The sequence below is a fragment of the Dermacentor andersoni genome, chromosome 3, assembly GCF_023375885.2.
Source record: "Dermacentor andersoni chromosome 3, qqDerAnde1_hic_scaffold, whole genome shotgun sequence".
NCBI classification, from domain to species: Eukaryota; Metazoa; Arthropoda; class Arachnida; order Ixodida; family Ixodidae; genus Dermacentor; species Dermacentor andersoni.
In genome coordinates this window covers 147,057,239-147,063,238 of record NC_092816.1, presented here as the reverse complement: position 1 = coordinate 147,063,238, position 6,000 = coordinate 147,057,239, and positions in this window count along the sequence as shown.

Here is a 6,000-nt window from a genome sequence, read left to right as displayed (position 1 = left end):
GGGGCTCTTCTAGTTTTCTCTTTATTTTTTCGAGGAAACCTTTTTTAGAAAGCCTTTTAGTCTATCCACCTCGACTCTCTTGCCCCCTAGTAGGAGTTACAGCTTGGCAGCTCGCGGCTTTGCCATGGGGTGCTTTCCATCCTAGCCCCGGCTATTTTACGGCCCTTTTCACTCGGGCCGGATTTATGTAAATATTGTGAATACTGTTTTAATTGTTATTGTTACAGTTTTTGTGTTTTACTAGTCAGTTCTAATCGTGATACTCTTGATCTCAAACAACGGACTGTGATATCGGGCAAAACCTCCGGTCAAAAGCTCGGACGGTTCAAAAGAGTCAGTCTTCTCTGCTGAAGGGGACGCGTTAGTTCGCGAAGCCGAGATACCTGGAGAGGGAACTAACGCGATCCGCCTGGAAGGCATGGCCCCACTACCGCGCTTTTACCTCCTGTTGTTGCTGCCCGCAGTTCGCCGCCTTCCGTTTGTGGCTTCGCGGTTTCCACTGTTCATCCGGATCCCGAGCAACGGATTACCGCCTCTATCAATCGTATAGTCGAGAAGCAAAAACAAATCACCGACTAGATTTTTCATCCCTCTTCCAAAGTACCGAATGCTCACCGCTCGCAAATTGTATCCTGGCTGGCTGAAATATTGCAGGAATGTTCCGATGTGCGCGCAATTGCTGCCCATCAGTCGGGTCGCGTCGACGAATTGAGGGAACAGCTGCAGCAGGCGAAGCACCTTGCAGCGCCTCCTCCCAGCCAGCCCAGGACATACACGGCTGCGGCTCATCTTGGGATGCAGGCTGCTCCGCTAACGACCCGGCAGCCCCCAAAGAGGGCTCCCGCAGAGGTTCTACAAACTGACCCGGACTCGACTGTACTTCCTCCACAACATGGTACGCTCAGGCGAGAGCACGATTTTATCATGTTTCTGACCCCTATCGCTCCATCCGCCTCGCCTGCACGCGATGTCGTGGCCCTTCTGAAGGCAAATATAGATCCGATCACTGAGGGGATAAGAGACGTCTCGATGCGCCGTACACGCCACGGCATCACAATTCTCACAAATGAGCGACACTCCTTCGAACATCTTAAGGCTGCAATCGAGAGGAACCCGCTAACTCGTACAGCGATCTCAATCAAGGTAGCCGAAAAACGACAACCCCACCTTCGCATTTCACGCGTCGATCGTCACGCACTCGCTCATGGCCTCCTCGGTGCCATCAATGCGCGTAACCCATCTGTCCAGCTCGACCCTGAATCCTGTAAAATGCGGGCCTCTTTCCGCGAACGCTCCGGTAACCTTACCCACGTGCTTGCCGTCAATGCAGCCTCTTTGCGCTCCCTTACTGCCATGGGACCGTTAATCATTGGATGGACCTCGGTTACGGTGCGCGAAGATTTGCATGTCCCCACCTGCACCTACTGCTCGACGTACGGGCACTCTAAGCGCGCCTGCCCGCATAAGTCGGACCCCTCGCGGATAGTGTGCACGAAGTGTGCAGAGTCGCATCTTGCGGAAACGTGCTCGGTCCGTATGGGGGACGCGGCGGTGTCGTGCGCCGAGTGCCGGCGGGTGTCTAGGAAGTCGTCGCATCCCACGGGCGATGCGACTTGCGTGGTTTCGCTCGAACGCATTGCGCGTATGCGCATGCGAACGGACTATGGCTAGGATAACACGCACCACCTTTTCCTTTCCCTTGGGGGCTGCGCGGTGGCTCTTCTCATCTGTACCTCCTGCCGTCAGACGCATCTGCCTGCTCACTATCGCTCGGTTTCCGGACCTGACGCTAGTGGCGGTTCACCACTGCGCAGCCCTTTTCCCCCCAGGGCAGGTGCATATGCCCCTACCTCCTCTTCCATCTTCGTTTGTATTCTGTTGCTCACCATATTCCTCTCTTCTTTCTTGGGGTTTCCATCCCCTCTATTTGCTTTCTTTCTTTCTTCTATCTCTCTTTCCTCCATTTTTCCCTTTTATCTGTCAAATTTTGTCTCCTCTTTACTCAGTGCAGTCTGCCTTCCTTCATTTCTGTCATCTCCGCTCCTATATTCATCTTAATGTTCTCTTCCCCCTTCTCGTATACTCTCACCCATGGCCCATGCCACACCTATTAAATTTTTGCAGGCAAATCTGGCGCATTCCCGACAACCAACATTGCTGTTGTCGGATTTTATTCAGCAGCACCACATTGAATTGATCATTATTTCTGAACCATATACACGAGGCAACTCTCTTCCGCACCTACCTCACACGCATATCACCTTCGCTTCACCAGTTACTCCCCGCCCGGCTCTCTTAGCACCTAAACATACATATGATCTCTTCCTAAACCATTGTCAACCTCTCTATGTCATGGTCTCCTGTGTCGCCCCTTCTGTCTCTTTCGTCATCCTCGCCGTTTACGCTCCCCCTAACGAGCCATTGGAACCTCTATTTGATGCCCTACAGGCTCACCTATCCTGTATCACTCAGCCATTTCTGGTGATGGCGGGAGATTTCAATGCCAAACACTTACTGTGAGGCCCAGTGGAAGGAGATAGCCGGGGCGCGCAGCTCGTAGAATTTGCTGCCGCAAACAACTTCAAAGCATTGAATGATCTACGCTCGCCGCCTACCTTTCAATTCCACCTTGCTGAGAGTTGGATTGATGTCTCCTTTGCATCGGTCCCTCTCGCCTCATGCGGCTACAGCTGGTCGGTCGACAAGTCAGAAACGCTTCCCGACCACAAATATATCTTGTTTTCCTTTTTTGGCCATACCAAACCTCGCCATAAACGCTTAACCAAATCGACTACATCTCATCTTATGCAGTCACTCGTCACTTCTCCATGGTTTTCGATGGTACAGCAGACGACTTTGCTATTACCCAACGCAGCCGATTTGGTTTTAGCGAAGTTCTACACTCTCTTTGACCAGCTTTATCATCTCCATTCTCGCTGGATTAAGCCGCGCCCCTCACCGACTAATTCATGGTGGACTCCCGAGCTCAGTGTCGAGAGAGAGAGAGAGAGAGAGAAAAAAAACATTTATTCGAACCATCGAGGTGGTTGCTATGAGGTCGAGTGGGTGGTGTCCTCATTCCAGGACTCCACTGGCCATGGCTGCTCGACGTACTTGCTGGACGAGAGCTTCTTGTCCCGCCAGGGTATCGCCGGTCAGCTGTACCTCCCACCGCTCAAATGACGTGCTAGGCGTCTTTAAGTGTTGAGGTTTGCCCCCGCACCCCCACGAGATGTGGAAGAGTGTAGGGCGTGTGTCGCCGCACCAGGGGCAGATGCCGCGATATGTATGTGGGAACATTTTACTGTATTTGTGTAGGTTAGGAAATGTGTTTGTCTGAATAAGTCGGAGAGCTACGGCATCTTCAGTGCTGAGCTTTCTGTGAGGCGGAGGATAAATCCTGCGGTTGAGTCGCTGGATCTCGAGTAGGTCGCAGTAATTGGACGGCAGGGGCATGAAGGTAAATGGTGGGGATTGATGAGACGATTCGTCTTGCCCCGCTCGGTTGATTAGCGCTCGAGCTAGGGCGTTTGCCCTCTCGTTCCCCTCCAGACCCGCGTGGCCCGGCGTCCACGTGATTTGGTGGTATTCTTGCAGCCTCGGGCCTAGAATCTGAGCCGCCAGCAGCGGTGTTCGTCCGTTGGTAAAGTTACGGCAGGCCTGTTGCGAGTCGGTAACGACATGGACTTCCCTGCCTACCCTGTCTTCTTGCTTTATTACCAGCGCCGCAGCTATCGTTTCAGCCGCAGCTGGGGTCTCTGCCCTTACGGAGGCCGCGAGATTCAAGGAGTTGTCTCTCCCGTTCACGGCGGCTACCGCGAAGAGGCCCCCTACAGGGTACGCCACCACGTCCACGTACGTTACGTACGGGTCACCCTTGAATTGTCGGCGCTGTCTGTCAACGCGAGCCTTGCGTCGTCCTTCATGGAGTTCATGGCTCATGTGCTTCGGTATCGGGTTCGCCTTGATCTTGCCTCTGACCTCAGGCGGGAGTGATCGTTGCCCATCGAGGGCACGGAGCTCCGTTGCCGTTCCGGTCCGGTGGAGGATGGCTCTGCCCGCCGCCGTGTTCTGTAGTCTGGCCTTTTGCGAAGCCATAACCGCGTCCGACAGCTCAGCGAAGGTGTTGTGGATCCCGAGGGCAGCTAACTTCTCGTTTGAGGTGGTGACAGGGAGACCCAGGGCCGTTTTGTACGCGCCTCTGATGATGGCATCGACTTGTTCTTGGTCGCGTTTGTTTAGCGAGTGATAGTGATACGGCATGCTATACGTGATTCTGCTGATCACCAGAGCCTGGACGAGGCGAAGCGTGTCCTCTTCTGGCATGCCCTTGCGGCTTCTTGTAATTCGTTTTATAATCCGCGAGATCTGGTTGGTTGCAGACCTTAGGGTTTGGATGGTGTGGGAGGCTTTCAGGTTGCTCTGGACCCAAAAACCCAGAATCCTAGTCTTATTGCCTTCCGTGATCTTCTGGCCCTCAAGATAGAGGTCGATAGGGCCGGGGGACTTGTAGATTCCTCCTCCGTGCACCCGGATCACCTCGGACTTTTCTGGCGCACAACGCATCCCGCTCGCTGCCGCAAATCTCTCCACGGCCGTCGCGGCCTCTTGAAGGGTCGCCTCTTTTCGCGCTAGGGAGCCCTTGGTGGCCCAGAGCGTGATGTCGTCTGCGTACAGGGCGTAACCTAGGTCGGGGATCTTCCGCAGCTCTTTGGTCAGCGCTAGCATCGCGACGTTGAATAGAATCGGGGATATTATCGCCCCTTGCGGTGTTCCTTTGTTCGGCACGTCGATCGTATCCGATCGAGTATGGCCTATTCCGATGGTTGCCGTCAGGAACGATTTAACGTTATTAGAGATGCGCTCCCCGCAGCTGATGTCGTTCAGTCCCTTGAGAATGGCCTCGTGAGAGATGTTATCGAAGGCCCCTTTTAGGTCGAGTGCGAGCAGGAGATGTTCTCCTCCCTTCGGGATGCCCTTAAGAACTTCTTCTCTTAGGAATAGGAACGCATCTTGCGCAGAAAGTCCCGGTCTGAAGCCAAGCATGGTGTGCGGAAAGAGGTCACCGTCCTCTATGTAATGTTGGAGGCGGGTTTCGATGACCCTATCGTACAGCTTGCCGAGGCACGAAGTCAGCGAGATGGGACGCAGGGCGTCGATCGCGGGCTTCTTGCCGGGTTTGGGAATGGTCACGATTTCCGCGTGTTTCCACTCGTTCGGTACGTGGCCCTTGCTCCAGAGTTCCTCGTTTAGGTATTCGGTGAAGTCCTGGATGTGCATCGGGCTCAGGTTTCTAATCATGGCATTGGTGATCTTGTCAACTCCGGGAGCAGTGTTGCGCTGTAAGGCTCGTGCCGCAGCATACACCTCTTCCTCCGTGATGGGAGCGTCCAGTTCTGGTCTTGGTTCTCCTTCATATTTTAGGAGGCAGGGTTGTATGGGGTCGCTACCAAGGTATCTGGTTTTTAGGGTGTCAGTCAGATCCTGGTCGTTTCCGGGGAACTTGTGAGCGATTTCTAGGAGCGTCCGACTGGTTGTCGATTTCGCCTTGTCGGGCTCGATCAGGCAACGTAGGATGGCCCACGTCTGCGCCGTACTCAGGGTACCCTTGAGCGAGGTGCAAAACTGTACCCAATTTTGCTGCGTCAGCTCGTTTGCGTAATTTCTGGCTTCGTCTGTTATTTTCTCGATTCGTAGACGTAGCTTCCGGTTTAACCGCTGTCGCTTCCACCGTTTGAGGAGGCCCTCACGGGCTTCCCACAGGTGTAAGAGCCTGCGGTCGACTTCGGGCGTCTCGACCGTGCGCTGGATGGTTTTAGTGGTTTGGATGTGGGCGTCCCGGAGGTGCTGCATCCATTCCTCTAGGTCCGTTATACCGTTTTCGGGCGGGGGGTACTGCCTGAATGCCTCCCAGTCCGTAAGCCTAATTTCACCAATTGTTCTCTTGAGTTTCGGCGTGGATACCGAGATGCTGAGGATGTAGTGATCGCTGCCCAATGT